Raw genomic sequence first — 20,067 nt, forward strand, 5'->3', positions numbered from 1 at the left:
TAGATACAATCATTAGCCATTAATGGTGGTTTTATGCATAATATAAAAAGCCACAATAAATAACCTCTTCCTAGCTAGTCATATCTGAGGCTCTTGACTGGCACCATTATACATGTGTTTCCCACTGCTAAAATTCATCACCGGGAGTTATCGTGCCCTGCAAAATTCTGGCTTTAAAAATTTGTAAAAGAGCTTTTCAGACTTATTGAGCTTATTTGCACATAAATTTGCATTTTTTGCACCACTCAAGTTTTGAAAAGTGGTTGGGAAAATGGCTGTGGTTAGCTATTTGATACATTTATCCAAAAATACACCAAAACAGACTAGTGCCTCATGCACACAAATGTTTTTTTTTCCATTTACGTTCCGTTTTTTTGCGTTCCATATACGGACCGTATATGGAACCATTCATTCTAATGGATCCGCAAAAAAGAAAAGCGGAAGGTACTCCGTATGCCTTCCGTTTCCGTATTTCTGTTCCGTTTAAAGATAGAACATGTCCTATTAATGTCCGCATAACGGATAAGGAGAGTACTGTTCTATAAGGTGCCAGATGTTCCGTAAAAAATGGAATGCACACGGACGCCATCCGTATTTTTTGAGGATCCATTTTTTGTGGACCGCAATATACTGAAAAAGCCATACGGTCGTGTGCAAGAGGCCGAAAGTAAAACTGATTTCAAAGATTATCCTCATCATAAATTCCCCTCTCAGAATGTTGAGATACAGTATAGTCAGGTCTGGGTGAAGCATGGTGGAAGCCCCTGAGCAAAATATCTGGTGGGCCGCACCTTATTTTAAATATCTTAGATACCTGTTGGAAAAAGGGCAGAGGTCAAAATACCTTTTTTCCAGAAAGGTAAACATACTCCTCTTAGCAATTTTAAGTATTTTTAGCAGAGGAGTACAAATTTTGAGGCAATTCATATATATAATACCTAGGCCCACATAATGTTATGAGGCTGCTATTTATGCAGGGAAACCATTACCAGTCTCCTCTATAACTGTATTCAATGCAGAAATAGCAAATGTAGACAATTTTACATTTACCTAACATCATATACTAAACATAAAAACCACTGCCACCATAACAGAGCTAGATATACATAGTGGCCACCTGACGCTGCCATACATAGTGCCCGCTTGACGCTGCCATACACAGTTCTTGATGCTGCCATGCACAGCACTGCTACATGCCCATAGCACAGAGAGCCCTGCCACGTGCTCATGGCACAGACAACCCTGCCATATGCTCATGGCACAGACAGCACTGCCACACAGAGCCATTCCCACATGCCCATGACACAGAGAGTCCTGCCACATAGAGAGCCATGGCCAGGACACAGAGAGCCCTGCCGCACAGAGCCATACCACATGTCCAGGACACAGAGAGCCCTGCCACACAGTCAGCATAGTCCTACACAGAAGCCTCATGTGTTCCTATAACTCCTCCCACACACGAGACTAATCACATGACTGTGACATCACCACAAGTCCTGTACTCACAATGTGCTGTTCAGTGTGGAGCTGCTCCTGGTAAGGGAGATGTCAATGAGGGACTGAGCTTCTCAGGAAAGGGGTGGCGCTTCCAGTGTGCCAGACCTGGCAAACTGCTGATACAGCGCTCAGGACAAGGAAAAGACCATGAGTAAAAATATGCATGAGCCTTTTTTCTGGGAGTAAAATGGCCTGAGCAGGCGTCTATGATGATTGTACAGGCATTATTGCAACCTCTGAATGTGGGTATCCTTAAGAAGCATGCCTGTCTGCTTCTGCTATACTCCTCTATCTTCCACAGTAACTATTTATCCTACTTGGTGGCCATCCATTGTCTGGTGTAAATACTGCAGTCGATTCATATTCTAATGTAAATGCTGGAATCACTCCACAGTCTACTGTAAGGCCTTTTTCACACGAGCATCCCGGATTTGCTTGCGTGTGCATTGCGGGAAACTCGCACGAGTGCGCACACAATTTCAGTCAGTTTTGACTGCGATTGCGTTCAGTTTTTATCGCGCGGGTGCAATGCGATAAAAAACTGAATGTGGTACCCAGAACCGAACCTGGACTTCTTCACTAAAGTTCGGGTTAGGTGTTCTGTAGATTTTATTTTCCCTTATAACATGGTTATAAGGGAAAATAGCATTCTAAATATAGAATGCTTACTAAAATGTCGATTGAGGGGTTAAAAATATAACTCACCTCATCCACTTAATGATTATAAGGGAAAATAATAGCATTCTTAATTCAGAATGCATAGTACAATAGTGCTGGAGGGGTTAAAAAAATAATAATAATAATTTAACTCACCTTAATCCACTTGTTCGTGCAGCGGCATCTCTTCTGTCTTCTTCTTTGCTGTGTACAGAAAAAGGACCTGTGGTGACGTCACTCCGGTCATCACATGGTCAATCACATGATCTTTTATCATGGTGGTGGATCATATGAATGGACCATGTGATGACCAGAGTGATGTCACCATAGGTCCTTTTTCTGTACACAGGAAAGAACCCCTCCAGCGCTATTGTACTATGCATTCTGTATTAAGAATGCTATTATTTTCCCTTATAACCATGTTATAAGGGAAAATAATAATGATCGGGCCTCCATCCCGATCGTCTCCTAGCAACCGTGCGTGAAAATCGCACCGCATCCGCACTTGCTTGCGGATGCTTGTGATTTTCACTCAGCCCCATTCACTTCTATAAACACACAATATAGAGCATGCTGCGATTTTCACGCAACGCATAAGTGATGCGTGAAAATCACAGCTCATGTGCACAGCCCCATAGAAATGAATGGGTCTGAATTCAGTGCGGGTGCAATGCGTTCACCTCCCGCATTGCACCAGTGCGGAAATTTCGCCCGTGTGAACTCAGCCTAACTTGGGCTCCTTTGGATGCCCCAGTTACAGTGGAAATAGTACAAATAAAGTATTTTATTGTCTCCCAAAGGTATTTCAGTGACTCTTGGGGACAAATTATGTGAAAAAAATAATATTTGGGGGGGGGGAAACTAAATATAAATATAAAATAAAATAAAAAGAAATAAAATGTGGCAAAAAATATAATATAAAAAAATTACCATAAAAAAGGAAAAAGTTAAAAATAAAAAAGTGGTTACTGTACCCCAACAGTCTTTTAATAACCATTTAGGAAACATATTATGTGGCAAAAAAATATATAAAAAAAAATAGAAGGTTCTAAAAAAAATACAAAATAAAAATAAAATAAAAAGGAATACAAAATAATAATAAAATAAACAAAAGAGTGTTCATTGTCCCCCAACAGACTTTTTATGACCTCTTGGGGGACATATTATGTGGCAAAAATATATTTTAAAAAAATAAGTAATAACCGAATTATAAAAATAATACAATAAAATACAAAAAAAGTAAAAAATAAAAGATAAAAAAAATAAAGGTCCAGTGTCCCCCCAGGTCTTTTTGTGACCTCTTGGGGGACATATAATGTAGCAGAAATAGGTTAAAAATTTTCTACTAACAAATATTTAGAAAGGCTCTACCAGCGGACTACTGGAGCTCAGCCCTTCAGTTACCAGCTGAAAAATAGGAATAAATGAAATAGAAGTATGGGCTGGCTCACAGTATTTTTGCATAAAATTGTATTAATAACTATATAAACAATCTTTGTGTCATCACATCAGCATATATATACATGTAAATTACATAAGTATGTGCGGAGCTCACGCACAAACTTAAATAGCTGGAGTACTCCTAAGTATATGACCAAAGTGACTACAGTGGGGCTGCAAGAAATAGTTACTTATGCCGCTTGAATGTCCAGGACGTGAGTCTCGATTGCCAGATAATTGAGACAAAGTTATAACTCAGTCGCTACAGCGGTTCCAATATGTCCTTGCTGTAATTAATACAAGAAAGGTTTCTCTGTTCGGGTATCCTGTATTATAACAGGACCGCTTTTTTGTGTAAGCGATGTTGCACTTACTGTTAGCTGTTAACTTGCAGCGCAAGACCTCAGACCCGTTCGCTCGCTCAGCGTCCCACGTGTCCAGCCAGGCAGTTGATCGCTGGAAGATGACGTAGGTGCCCGTGGCCGTCAAGCACACGGAAGATGGTTAAGCTGAGCTGAGCTGGTGGTTAGCTGGGCCTGTCTGGCCGGCAGTCGTGGATACAGCACGATTTAACCTTAAACTTGTGGTGGTATTGGATATCGCAGCATAAGTTTTAGTCCATTTAGTAGATGGTTGATAAATACAAAAGGCTTTTCAGATGATTTGTAACGTCTTCAAATCCTAATAGATGTTGCAGAGGTTGAAGATTAAAGAAAGTCCTTTTCTTGCATATTGAGTAAAAAACCGCACCTGTAGTCTTGGTCTCTATACACACTAGACGCGTTTCGGAAACAAGTTCCTTCCTCAGTAGACAATCATAGAATGCTGCATGTAGACACAAGATTTGACTTAAATACCCTTTTGGGGTTAACATAAAAGCTGGACCAGATTGTGGACTGGGCTGATTATACGACCTCATTGAACATCTCTACAATATATACAATGGATTTCCACAGATTAAATACGGTATAAATCTCACTCGCATGTTTGCATATCACTGTATAAAATCCTCAATGGGTATACAGAATAGTTATGACACAAACTGAGTTATATCACAATAGCCCTGTCTGTGGTGTAATGGGTTCAATGGAAAACATGGATCAAACTGTGTATGGAGCTGTTCTTATATCTATAGCTTTCTTCATGTATTACATTGATCCATACACTTCGGTACATGTTTACATTAATCAGAAAAAGATATAGAAAATAAAATTACATTTAAAAATAAGTAAAAATAAAAATAAAATGCATATATGAGAAATAATGAAATATACTTAAAAAATGTATTAAATATAGACCTATAAATAAAAACATATGGATAAAAAACATAAACTGTTATAAAATAATCTCATGCTGGGACAGTTGTATGTGGCTTTGAGGAGAGAAGGGAAGGAATGCAGGAGGGGTCGGCGCGCTGGAAAACAGCCCGGCACCGACTCCCCATGTAGGCCAACCCATCTCTCCTAGAGGAATCCAAAGATTTCTATTTCCGAGTTTAGACCCTGTGGCATCAAGGACCCAAACTCGAATATTTTCTTGGATTCCAATCTAGACATTTTAGCCACAAAATCTCCTCCTCTCCAGTCTTGTTTCACAGACTGGATGGCCATAAATCTCATTTTACTTGGATCACCTGCATGGAATAGCTTAAAATGTTTGGATAAGGGATGCGTTTCAGATTGCTTTTTAATATTATTAATATGTTCAGAGATTCTGGTCTTGAATATCCTTTTTGTACGACCAATATACTGTTTTGGGCATGGGCACTGAATGATATAAATTACTGACTTACTGTTACATGACAGGATATCTTTTATTTCCCATTTGAAGTTATTGGATGTTGACACTATTTGTTTTGTATTTTTGTCAAAATGTGTCTGTCTGCAATTCTGACAGCAGCCACACCTATAAAAGCCCTTGGGATAACTTAAAAGGCTTTTATAGGTGTGGCTGCTGTCAGAATTGCAGACAGACACATTTTGACAAAAATACAAAACAAATAGTGTCAACATCCAATAACTTCAAATGGGAAATAAAAGATATCCTGTCATGTAACAGTAAGTCAGTAATTTATATCATTCAGTGCCCATGCCCAAAACAGTATATTGGTCGTACAAAAAGGATATTCAAGACCAGAATCTCTGAACATATTAATAATATTAAAAAGCAATCTGAAACGCATCCCTTATCCAAACATTTTAAGCTATTCCATGCAGGTGATCCAAGTAAAATGAGACTTATGGCCATCCAGTCTGTGAAACAAGACTGGAGAGGAGGAGATTTTGTGGCTAAAATGTCTAGATTGGAATCCAAGAAAATATTCGAGTTTGGGTCCTTGATGCCACAGGGTCTAAACTCGGAAATAGAAATCTTTGGATTCCTCTAGGAGAGATGGGTTGGCCTACATGGGGAGTCGGTGCCGGGCTGTTTTCCAGCGCGCCGACCCCTCCTGCATTCCTTCCCTTCTCTCCTCAAAGCCACATACAACTGTCCCAGCATGAGATTATTTTATAACATTTTATGTTTTTTATCCATATGTTTTTATTTATAGGTCTATATTTAATAAATTTTTAAGTATATTTCATTATTTCTCATATATGCATTTTATTTTTATTTTTACTTATTTTTAAATGTAATTTTATTTTCTATTTCTTTTTCTGATTAATGTAAACATGTACCGAAGTGTATGGATCAATGTAATACATGAAGAAAGCTATAGATATAAGAACAGCTCCATACACAGTTTGATCCATGTTTTCCATTGAACCCATTACACCACAGACAGGGCTATTGTGATATAACTCAGTTTGTGTCATAACTATTCTGTATACCCATTGAGGATTTTATACAGTGATATGCAAACATGCGAGTGAGATTTATACCGTATTTAATCTGTGGAAATCCATTGTATATATTGTAGAGATGTTCAATGAGGTCGTATAATCAGCCCAGTCCACAATCTGGTCCAGCTTTTATGTTAACCCCAAAAGGGTATTTAAGTCAAATCTTGTGTCTACATGCAGCATTCTATGATTGTCTACTGAGGAAGGAACTTGTTTCCGAAACGCGTCTAGTGTGTATAGAGACCAAGACTACAGGTGCGGTTTTTTACTCAATATGCAAGAAAAGGACTTTCTTTAATCTTCAACCTCTGCAACATCTATTAGGATTTGAAGACGTTACAAATCATCTGAAAAGCCTTTTGTATTTATCAACCATCTACTAAATGGACTAAAACTTATGCTGCGATATCCAATACCACCACAAGTTTAAGGTTAAATCGTGCTGTATCCACGACTGCCGGCCAGACAGGCCCAGCTAACCACCAGCTCAGCTCAGCTTAACCATCTTCCGTGTGCTTGACGGCCACGGGCACCTACGTCATCTTCCAGCGATCAACTGCCTGGCTGGACACGTGGGACGCTGAGCGAGCGAACGGGTCTGAGGTCTTGCGCTGCAAGTTAACAGCTAACAGTAAGTGCAACATCGCTTACACAAAAAAGCGGTCCTGTTATAATACAGGATACCCGAACAGAGAAACCTTTCTTGTATTAATTACAGCAAGGACATATTGGAACCGCTGTAGCGACTGAGTTATAACTTTGTCTCAATTATCTGGCAATCGAGACTCACGTCCTGGACATTCAAGCAGCATAAGTAACTATTTCTTGCAGCCCCACTGTAGTCACTTTGGTCATATACTTAGGAGTACTCCAGCTATTTAAGTTTGTGCGTGAGCTCCACACATACTTATGTAATTTACATGTATATATATGCTGATGTGATGACACAAAGATTGTTTATATAGTTATTAATAAAATTTTATGCAAAAATACTGTGAGCCAGCCCATACTTCTATTTCAGGTTAAAAATTTTGTTGAAAAAGATTGAAAAAAATAAATAAATTCATACAAGGAAAAACACCCACACCAACCAAAACCATCACTACTACCACCCCATTCACGTGAAACTATACATAATATATAACAAAATGGCTTACACAAAATAGGGAACTAAATATAATAATTTATTTTGCTGTCAGTTTGCATATTTAACCCCTTAAGGACCGAGGACGTACCGGTACGCCCTATTTCCCGAGTCCTTAAGGACCGAGGACGTACCGGTACGTCCTGACTTAAAATCTGAATTCCGGCGCCGCGGGGGTTAATCGAAACGGGATTTCGGCTGAAATCATTCAGCCGGCATCCCGTAACAACGCAGGGGGGGGTCATTGGACCCCCCCGTATCGGCGATCGCAGAAAACCGCAGGTCAATTCAGACCTGCGGTTTTCTGCGTTTCCGGTCCATTCGGCCGTCCTGTGACCCGATGAACTGGAAAAAGACTGCGATCGGTGGCGTAATTTTACACCACCAATCGCAGTCCGAGGATTTGAGGAGGCGGTGCTGGCCCTGGTGCTGAACGCCGCTGTCCAGGGTGCTGATTGGTGCAGGGGAGAGAGGCGCGAGATTCAAACTTCCTGCGCTCCTCTCTCCCCTCCTCTTCCTGTCCAGCACCCTGACCGTGCAGCATCGTCCAGCACCAGCTCCTGTGTCCCCCTAAATCGGCATCCATCACCCTCCTGCACCCATCGCCACCCAGGTAGGTTAGGGTCAGTGAGGGAGAGGCACCTTTAGGCAGGGATAGAAGGGAAAAGTTAGAGAAAAAAAAAAAAAAAAAAAGCACATTTATTCCAAACTTTTTTGTTTCAACTTTCAGACCCCAGACCCCCCCTGCCACTTGCCCCCCCCGCAGCCATTTCGCTGGCAATCCTGGAATCCAGATTCCCACAGTGGGGTTTACTGAAATAGACTTTTTTAGTTTTTTTTTCAGTAACCCACTGGTGAATTTGATGGTGGAGCAGACGAATCTGTACGCCCAACAGTTCGTCGCTCAAAACCCAGGCTCAGTTTTGGCTAGACCCGGTGGCTGGACACCGGTCAGTGCAGCCGAGATGAGGACATTTTGGGGCCTCGTGCTGCATATGGGTCTAGTCCAAAAACCCAGTGTCAGGCAATACTGGAGTGGGGACGTCCTGTACCAGACCCCACTGTACAGTATGGTCATGACACGTCACCGGTTTGAGGCCATCCGGAAATGTCTGCATTATTCCGATAATGCAGCATGTCCACCCCGAGGTGATCCTGCCTATGACCGGCTGTATAAGATACGGCCGGTCATCGATCACTTTGGGGCCACATTTCAGCAGGCCTACGTACCTGGAAGGGAGGTCGCGGTTGATGAGTCTCTCGTTGCGTTCAAGGGGAGACTCAGTTTCCGCCAATACATTCCCACAAAGCGGGCGAGGTATGGCGTGAAGCTATACAAAATTTGTGAGAGTACCTCAGGGTACACTTACAAATTTCGTGTGTACGAGGGGCGAGATTCCCGTATTCAACCCCCAGAATGTCCCCCCACTCTGGGTGTTAGCGGGAAACTCGTGTGGGACCTTATGTACCCACTGCTGGATAAGGGTTACCACTTGTACGTGGATAACTTTTATACCAGCATTCCCTTGTTCAGGTCCCTTGCCGCCAGATCCACGTTCGCTTGTGGGACCGTGCGGAAAAATCAACGCGGCCTCCCTGCCTACCCCTCCAGGTACCTATCCCCAGGGGTGAGACCCGTGCACTTACCAGTGGAAACCTGTTGCTGGTCAGGTATAAGGACAAGAGGGATGTCCTTATGCTGTCCACAATCCACGGTAACAGCACCACCCCAGTCCCTGTGCGAGGTACCGCGGCAACGGTCCTCAAGCCCGATTGTATCGTCGACTACAATCGGTATATGGGAGGAGTTGATCTCTCTGATCAAGTCCTCAAGCCATATAATGCCATGCGCAAAACCCGGGCATGGTACAAAAAAGTTGCGGTCTACATGGTGCAGGTTGCCATGTACAACTCTTTTGTACTATCCCGAAGCGCTGGCAGCACAGGGACATTCCTCCAATTCTATGAGGCAGTCCTCAAGGACCTGATCTTTTCGGACCGGGAAAGAGCAGGCCGGAGTACCTCGGGAACTGGAGGCGCCCGGATCGTCCCTGGCCAACACTTTCCAGGTGTGGTCCCCCATACTGGAAAGAAGGGACGAACCCAAAAAAAGTGCAGTGTGTCACAAGAGGGGGATACGGAAGGACACCACAACTCAATGTGACACGTGCCCCGATCATCCGGGCCTCTGCATTATCGATTGCTTCAGGGAGTATCACACTTCCATGGAGTACAAAATTTTTATAATCCCCAACAGTTCACTAGAGAACATAAAACACTATGGCTCTCAGACTTTGGAGACACGAAAACAATTTTTCTTTCCCCAAAAAATATTAGTTTTAGTGCAGGCATCCTCAAACTGCGGCCCTCCAGATGTTGTAAAACTATAACTCCCAGCATGCCAAGACAACCTACAGCCATCATCAGGGCATGGTGGGAATTGTAGTTTTACAACATCTGGAGGGCCGCAGTTTTAGGATGCCTGCTTAGTGTCTCCAAAGTCTGAGAGCCATACATATTGGGCATCGTCGCGTGCGTAAACCTGGGTTCACACCTGAGCGCTTCTCAAACGCGCGTTTTACGCGCGTTTTTGTCACGCGTTCTTATGCGCGTTTTTTGTAATAGTAAACGCGCGTTTGACGCGCGTTTGTGTCATTGACTGCAGTGTCCTATGGCCACAAACGCGCGTCAAAACGCCCCAAAGAAGCTCAAGTACTTGTTTGAGCGTCGGGCGTTTTACAGCGCGTTCGTACGCGCTGTAAAACGCCCAGGTGTGAACCATTCCCATAGGGAAGCATTGGATTTCATGTCTTGAGCGTTTTACAGCGCGTTTGAACGCGCTGTAAAACGCTCAGGTGTGAACCCAGGGTAAAAGTCGTCGCTATAAAAATAACTTTTTACCAAACGCCTCGGATGAACGGTGTTAAAAATATAAAATAAAAACGGTGCCAAAACACCTATTTTTGGGCAAAATTTAAATTTAAATCCATTTTGCCGGTAATAAAGCAAGGGTTAACAGCCAAACAAAACTAAACATTTATTGCCCCAATTCTGTAGTTTGCAGAAACACCCCATATGTGGTCGTAAATGGCTATATAGCCGCACGGCAGGGCATAGAACGAAGGGAACTCCATACGGTTTCTGGAAGGCAGATTTTGATGGACAGTTTTTTTTTTTTTGCACCATGTCCCATTAGAAGCCCCCCCTGATGTAGCCTAGACTAGAAACTCCAAAAAAGTGACCCCATCTAAGAAACTACACCCCTCAAGGTATTCAAAAATTACTTTACAAACTATGTTAACCCTTTAGGTGTTCCACAAAACTAAATAGCGAATGTAGAAACAATTTTAGAATTAAATTTTTTTGTTACATTGCCTCAAAAAAGAGTAATATAGAGCAACCAAAAATCTAATTTACCCCAAAAATTGTCCCAAAACAACAACCACCTTATCCCGTAGTTTCCTAGATGGGGGTCACTTATGGAGTTTCTACTCTAGGGGGGCATCAGGGGGCTTGAAAGGGTACATGGTGTAAATAAACCAGTCCAGCAAAATCTGCCTTCCAAAAACCGTATGGCGTTCCCCTTCTTCTATGTCCTGCCGTTTAGCCAAACAGTAGTTTACGACCACATTTGGGGTGTTTTTGCAAACTACAGAATCAGGGCAACCCATTTTGAGTGTTGTTTGGCAGTTAACCCTTGTTTTACTCCTGGAAAAAACTGATTATATTGGAAAATTTTCCAAAAAATAGAAATTTCTAAATTGTTTCTCCATCTGCCATTAACTCTTGTGGAACAGCTAAAGGGTTAACAAAGTTTGTAAACCCAGTTTTGAATACCTTGAGGGGTGTACTTTCTTAGATGGAGTCACTTTTTTGAAATTTCTATTCTAGGGGTGCAACAGGGGGCTTCAAATGGGAAATGGTATAAACAAAACCAGTCCTGCAAAATCTGCCTTCCAAAACCCATATGGTGTTCCCCTCCTTCTATGTGCTACCGTTCGGCCAAACAGTAGTTTACGACCACATATGGGGTGTTTTTGCAAACTACAGAATCAGGGTAACCCATTTTGAGTGTTGTTTGGCAGTTAACCCTTGTTTTACTCCTGGAAAAAATTTATTATATTGGAAAATTTTCCAAAAAATAGAAATTTCAAAATTGTTTCTCCATCTGCCATTAACTCTTGTGGAACACCTAAAGGGTTAACAAAGTTTGTAAACCCAGTTTTGAATACCTTGAGGGGTGTACTTTCTTAGATGGAGTCACTTTTTTGAAATTTCTATTCTAGGGGTGCAACAGGGGGCTTCAAATGGGACATGGTATAAACAAAACCAGTCCCGCAAAATCTGCCTTCCAAAACCCATATGGTGTTCCCCTCCTTCTATGTGCTACCATTCGGCCAAACAGTAGTTTACGACCACATATGGGGTGTTTCTGCAAACTACAGAATCAGGGCAACCCATTTTGAGTGTTGTTTGGCAGTTAACCCTTGTTTTACTCCAGGAAAAAATTGATTATATTGGAAAATTTTCAAAAAAATAGAAATTTCAAAATTGTTTCTCCATCTGCCATCAACTCTTGTGGAAGACCTAAAGGGTTAATAAAGTTTGAAAAAACAGTTTTGAATACCTTGAGGGGTGTAGTTTCTAGAATGGGGTCATTTTTGGGAGGTTTCTATTATCTAAGCCTCACAATATGACTTCAAACCTGAACTTGTCCATAAAAAGTGGGATTTTGAAGATTTCTCAAAAATTTCAAAATTTGCTTCTAAACTTCTAAGCCTTGTAACATCCCCAAAAAATAAAATATCATTCCCAAAATGCTACAAACATGAAGTAGACATATGGGGAATGTAAAGTCATCACAATTTTTGGGGGTATTACTATGTATTACAGAAGTAGAGAAACTGAAACTTTGAAATTTGCTAATTTTTCAAAAATTTTGGTAAAAAATGTATTTTTTTATGCAAAAAAATTAACTTTTTTGACCCAATTTTAGCAGTGTCATGAAGTACAATATGTGACGAAAAAACAATCTCAGAACGGCCTGGGTAAGTCGAAGCGTTTTAAAGTTATGAGCACTTAAAGTGACACTGGTCAGGTTTGCAAAAAATGGCCTGGTCCTGAAGGTGAAAATGAGCCTGGTCCTTAAGGGGTTAAAGAATAAGGAGCTATAGTTTGAAAAAAATACTTTTTAAAAATGTTTTGTACAGTTTCCCCCCCAATAAAATGACTAAAAAATAAATAATAAAGCCCTATGTGCCACGTAAAAAAATTCCATATGCAGAATATAGAGCATGCTGCGATTTTCATACTAGATTCTACTAACACAGCAACTAAATGACTGACCATTAAATGACTTATGTGAACTTTTTGTTTCTCAGATTGTACTTCTCCACCAAAAGTGACTACAGAAAACCCTACAACACATGGAACCAGCAGTCATGAAAAGAGTAGTGATTCTGGTAGTCATCCAAGAAGCGGTCATTTGGACAATCCGAAAAGCAATAAAAATCCAAGTAGTGAGTCTCATAACCATAAAAAGAACACTGGCTCTATTGACCACACAAAGAGCAATGAGCCTAAGGACCATTCAAAGGGCAGTAAACACCATTCCCCTAATAGCTCTGAAGGCAATGGATTTTGTGTAGGAAAAGCCAGCGGGTTATACCCTGTAGCAGGAAAAAGAAATGCCTTCTGGAATTGCTGGAAAGGTCTCACCTATCAGCAAGATTGTCCCGCCGGCTTGGTTTTCAGTATGAGCTGCCAATGTTGTAAGTAATAATACTAAATACTATCAAAAATGTAATAAATTAATATATTGTAATTATCCTCAACAGCGGTGTAGACAAGTCACATCCACATTGCCAATGTTCTCCGAGGTTGTACGAGATTAAAAAATATGTCTCTTTTCTTCTGAAAAAAGTCTGACCTTTGACCATAGGCTTGAATTTCACATGATTGGGGATGAGTTGCACTAGGAAACATAACTGCAGCACTAGAACAACTGTAGCGGTTGTATTTATGTTCGCACAAGTGTCTAACCTTCAAAGCATGTGACATCACTTTACTCACCCATTATGTCTAAATACTCTAATAGTTGCTGGATGATTTCATATTATTTATCTGATACCGCCCAGTGGTCTGATCTCAATAAATATAAAAATAAGCATGGGCCCATCTGGTCATAATAAACTGCCCACTAAATGTTACATAGTTAATAAGGTTGAAAAATACACAGGTCCATCTATTACAACTTATAGTCCTATTGTGATGATTCAGAAGAAGGCTGTGCTCATACAGTAAAGAGCCCCCTTCCCTGTTGATGGTAAAACCTTATTTCCTCTAGTAGAGGATTCATAACTGTGGAGATAGCACCAGCCACTACATGCCATCTGTAAATGGCCATTCTCATTTGATAGTGACTTGATAACAGTAAAATACTTGACAAGGTAAGGCTACTTTCAGACTTGCGTTCAGAGCGGATCCGTCTGAGACGGATCCGCTCATATAATGCAGACAATGGATCCGTTCAGAACGGATCCGTCTGCATTATATTGTAAAATAAATTCTAAGTGTGAAAGTAGCCGCAGACGTTTGAAAATTGCACCATATTGTGTCACCTTCAAACGGATCCGCCCCCATTGACTTCCATTGTAAGTCTGGACGGATCCGTTTGCCTCCGCACGGCCAGGCGGACATCCGAACGCTGCAAGCTGCGTTCAGGTGTCCGCCTGCTGAGCGGAGCGGATCCCAAACGCTGCCAGACTGATGCATTCTGAGCGGATCCCCATCCACTCAGAATGCATTAGGGCTGGACGGATGCATTCGGGGCCGCTTGTGAGAGCCTTCAAACGGAACTCACAAGCGGAGCCCGGAACGCTAGTGTGAAAGTAGCCTAAGATGAGTAATCAACTCCTGCTCGACATCTGCCATACCTATACAGCACTTGTCAGGTTGTTAAATATGGCACACGCTCAGAAGCTGAACGGGAGCCATAACCAGCAGGTGCCTGCTATTTTAGGCCTAGTTCGCATGTCAGTCTTTTGGGCAGTGAATGTGGCCCAAAAGCAGAAGTGGAACCTGCATAACTTTGGCGCTTCCAGCGCCGATTCTAAATGTAAGACAGCTTCCGAGCTGTCTTTCATTTTGGCCATTTTCGATGCCTAAAACCAGGTGTAGAAAGTGATGAATGAGACAGGCCTACTGGCCCGTCCCCTTCCCTGCCCACACCACGCCCACTTTTTTAGACCAGGCATGAGCGGGGAATAAGTCGCAAATTCTGCCAGACTATGCATGCAACAGAATTTGCACCATATATACACCACAAAAGTGGCATATATCTGGTCATAAATGACCCCCAGAGTTTTTTTCTACAGTTCCAGAATTAAACATTCATGATGAATTCTTTGCAGTATGTGTCTAATTGTTTGTTTTTCCACAGGTATGACTCCCGCTCCTCCAGCTAAGGGCAGTAGCAGTAAAGATGGCAAAAGCTTCTGTGTTGGTAAAGCGAGTGGTCTTTACCCAGTTGCTGGGAATAAAAATGCCTTTTGGAACTGCTGGAAAGGCCTCACCTACCAGCAAGACTGTCCCGCTGGCCTAATTTTTGATCAGAGCTGTCAGTGCTGTAAGTGTCTTTGAAATAATTGATATTATATAGACTGTAATTGGATTCATTGTAGTGACTTACCTAGTATAATTATTATATGAAAACTAGTAGTCAGTCTAGACCAGTGATGGCTAACCTTGGCACTCCAGCTGTGGTAAAACTACAACTCCCAAGATGCCCCGCTTGCTTGGCTGCTCTCATAACTCTATATAAATAAATGGAGCATGCTGGGAGTCGCAGTTTCATCACAGCTGGAGTGCCAAGGTTAGCCATCACTGGCCTAGACTGACAGATTGCAAAACTAAAGCCATATGGGGTCATTTAATAAGCCCTGCGTTTTAGATGCCAGTCTTAATAACCCTGTGCTGGTGTTTGATCCTCCTCAGTTATGCAGAGGTAAAGGCCTCTACATAACTTAGACTCTGGATGTGCGACTTGCTTAAAACTACGCCAGCCCCCTAGCACAAAAAAGGCATAGAAAAGGATAAATGAGACGGATTGAAACAAGCGCTGTTTTGGCCATATTGTGCTTGCCTTTTGATGACTGTTAAGTGAGCCTGGTCCTTGTGTAAGAGCATCAATTAGTCTTATCAACAGGTGTGTTTGTTGACACTTCCTTGAACTAGCGGATGCAGTATAGAGGCAAAGTACACAGTTCTTGAATCAAACAGCGGTGTTTATTTACACATTGGTGTATCACAAAACGCAGATGGCTTGGTGTTTGTTCACACGCAAGGAAAGTCCATAAACAATAAAAGTCATCTTTTCTCCTGGGTGTCAGTTCAGCCTCATCAAGTCCTTAGGCGGCCTGTTCGCCTTTAGAGAGGCCTGAGTCCTCCAGCCTGGCTCAGACCTCAAATCACAGCACAGCCCTCAGTTCACAGCACACAGACTCCTTAGCTCCACTGTCAGTAGGAGGTGAATCCACCAAACCTGGCAGTGCTGGCTGTTTTTTATGCCTGGTAAAACCCGGCCTGGAACATGGGGAGTAGTCACCCACCCAGCACTTTGACTACTCCCAGAAAGAGCCGTCCCGGATGAGCTATAACAGCCATGCTAAATCTCACGGTGTCAATTAGCAATAGCTGCTGCTGACACATAAAATACCGGCTCTTACTTCACCGAGGCCAAGAACCTTCCATCCACGATGATTCCAGCTACCTTCTTACAGTAGCTACCTTTTAGGAGAGTATTCTCATTATTAAATGCAGTATCAGAACTATAAAAATGAACCTTAACAAACATTTGTTTTAATGAACTTTAGTCTACTGTGTGTAGATGTGTATAGCCACCTTTACACTGTCAGCATTTAAAAAATGTACTGTCCCTATATACTGTATAGTAGCTTCCCCCTGCCTCCCTGCACTTCCTGTAGTGAACACTTACTGCTAGGTCAGGCATCGCTTCCGACGGCTGGTTCATTAGTCAACACGCCGGGGGTGAAGGGGGAAAGTTCACTGACAGCGCAGGCCCATACATAGTTTAGAAGCCTATATTTAATAAGGGGGGAAGTGTATATTTAATTTACACCTGTCAGGCTCCTGTCTCCAACAGTCTGTGAGGGAGCTAAGGAGGCTTGTCCCTGTTGTGGCCTGCTATTGGCTGCTTCACCCCATCGCTGGAGACTGAGGATGTATACAAGGGGCCTGGTCACTGGGGTGATCTTTTAGACTTCGGATAAAACGTGTAACTGGCGTTTAATTTTTTGCGCTAATGTGTAGGGACAGTGACAAATGAGCGTTGCTAACTGAGTGAAAGAGCGCACTCCTTTTACATAGTCATCAGCTGATTCCTCATAGATTGCTACAGAACCTGTTCAACCCAAAATCAGTAATATCAGACCGCTATTTCACACCAATTACAGAATCAAGGACGAATGAATTTACTCATGTATAAATAAATGTGAACACCCCAAAATCAGTAGCATCATGCCGCAATTTCACCCTAATTACAGAATTAAGGATTAACAGATTTACTTATGGCAGGCGGGGACGGGAACGAGCCTCCCTATCATCGGGGAGCGGGGAGCAGGGTAAGTATATTCCGTGTGAGGGGCCCGGCACATGGGGGGGCTATTTATGACATTGGATAACTCCTTTAATGGAATTACTTATGTAAAATAACAATGTAAACCCCACAAAATCATTAATATCAGAACGCAATTTCACCCTAATTACAGAATCAAGGATTAATTATTTATGTATAAAAGAATTCAAGCAACCTAAAATCAGTAGTATTAGAACACTTTTTAACCCCAATTAGTGCAGCAAGGTGTAATAGAATAGCTCCTATTAGCTGTAAAAGAGTGCACGGTTCTATTGGCCACTGCACTCTTTTACACTGTTGAAAACTAATATTTTTAAATAAATTCTTTGCTAATCACTGTCTCTAGCACTTGTAACATCTGTTCCTATGTACAGTTCACTGGAAAATGACGGAGACTGGGCAGGATGAGGCTTTTTATAGGGCTGTGACATCATAGGGGCTGGCAATCTGCTGATTGGCTGGATGCACGGCATTATAGGTGATCCCTCATTCCCAGTCTTCTTAGTCTCACTTTGTAACATGTACAGCAGCCAATTTAGAGAACATCCAAATCGTTAACAAGAATCGCCAGGAAATTCGGATTCGTGACAAATCAAATTTTTCCGAAAATTTGGATAGAATTCCACTTCGTCAACTTCGATTTTCTGAACACTAATCATGACGTACTTGTCAATTTGCGGGAACTCACTTCCTGCTGTCAGGTAGTAGTAGTGCGTCAAATATCGGGAAGGGGTTAAAACACAAAATGTGCACAACAGGCACAAATGCCTCTAAAACAAGCACAAAATCAGTTGGTAAATGAGACTTAAATAATAAGACAGTGGGAAATAGGCTTTTTACTCATGAAAACAGGTGCAGACTAGAGATGTCCCGAACTATTCGCCGGCGAACATTGCTTGTTCGCGTTCGCCGCGGCGGGCGAACATATGCGATGTTCGGTCCGCACCCTATTCGTCATCATTGAGCAAACTTTGACCCTGTACCTCACAGTCAGCAGACACATTCCAGCCAATCAGCAGCATACCCTCCCACCTCCTGGACAGCATCCATTTTAGATTCATTCGGAAGCTGCAGTCTTAGTGAGAGGAGGGAGAGTGTAGCTGCTGCTGATTTAATAGGGAAATCGATAGCTAGGCCAGTGTTCTGTGTCCACTCCAGTCCTGAAAGACTCATCTGATCTGTGCTGTAAGGACAGCGTCCTGACAGCACCCCAAAAATACCTTTTTAGGGCTAGTACATCAGTCTGCTTTTTTTTTTTTCTCTGTAATCTAATTGCAGTTGCCTGCCAGCGTGTTTGTCAGGCTTACAGCGTATACTGTGCCCACTTGCCCAGTGCCACCACTCATATCTGGTGTCACAGTAGCTTGCATAAAAAAAAAAAAAAACTTTTTTTGACTGTAATATGATTGCAGTTAGTTGCCTGCAAGCATGTGTGTCAGGCCTACAGCGTGTACTGTGCCAACTACTGCCAGTGCACAGTGCCACCAGTGCCACTCATATTTGGTGTCACAGTAGCTTGCATAAAATAAAATAAAAACTTTTTGGACTGTAATATACTGTAATTGCAGTTAGTTGCCTGCAAGCATGTGTGTCAGGCCTACAGCGTGTACTCTGCCAACTACGGCCAGTGCACAGTACCACCAGTGCCACTCATATCTGGTGTCACACACAGTAGCTTGCATTTAAAAATAAATAAAAACTTTTTGACTGTAATATAATAGCAGTTAGTTGTCTGCAAGTGTGTGTGTTAGGCCTACAGCGTCTACTCTGCCAACTTCTGCCAGTGCCACTCATATCTGGTGTCACACACAGTAGCTTGCATAAAAAAACAACAACAGTTTTGACTGTAATATAATAGCAGTTAGTTGTCTGCAAGCGTGTGTGTTAGGCCTACATCGTCTACTCTGCCAACTTCTGCCAGTGCCACTCATATCTGGTGTCACACACAGTAGCTTGCATTTAAAAATAAAAATATAAATGTTGACTGTAATATAATAGCAGTTAGTTGTCTGCAAGCGTGTGTGTCAGGCCTACAGCGTCTACTCTGCCAACTTCTGCCAGTGCCACTCATATCTGGTGTCACACACAGTAGCTTGCATTTAAAAATAAAATAAAATGAATTTGTACTGTAATATAATAGCAGTTAGTTTTCTGCAAGATTTTGTGTTAGGCCTACAGCGTCTACTCTGCCAACTCCTGCCAGTGCCACTCATATCTGGTGTCACACACAGTAGCTTGCATTTAAAAAAAACTAAAACAATTTTGACTGTAATATAATAGCAGTTAGTTGTCTGCAAGAGTGTGTTTGTGTTACGCCTACAGCGTCTACTCTGCCAACTTCTGCCAGTGCCACTCATATCTGGTGTCACACACATTAGCTTGCATTTAAAAAAAATTAAAATAATTTTGACTGTAATATAATAGCAGTTAGTTTTCTGCAAGCGCGTGTGTTAGGCCTACAGCATATACTCTGCCAACTTCTGCCAGTGCCACTCATATCTGGTGTCACACACAGTAGCTTGCATTTAAAATAAAAACAACAATTTTGACTTTAATATAATAGCAGTTAGTTGTCTGCAAGTGTGTGTGTTAGGCTTACAGCGTCTATTCTGCCAACTTCTGCCAGTGTCACTCAAATCTGGTGTCACACACAGTAGCTTGCATTTAAAAAATAAAATAACATTTTGACTATAATATAATAGCAGTTAGTTGTCTGCAAGCGTGTGTGTTAGGCCTACAGCGTCTACTCTGCCAACTTCTGCCAGTGCCACTCATATCTGCTGTCACACACAGTAGCTTGCATAAAAAAATAAAAATAACAATATTGACTA

The sequence above is a fragment of the Bufo gargarizans genome, chromosome 3, assembly GCF_014858855.1.
Source record: "Bufo gargarizans isolate SCDJY-AF-19 chromosome 3, ASM1485885v1, whole genome shotgun sequence".
NCBI lineage: Eukaryota > Metazoa > Chordata > Amphibia > Anura > Bufonidae > Bufo > Bufo gargarizans.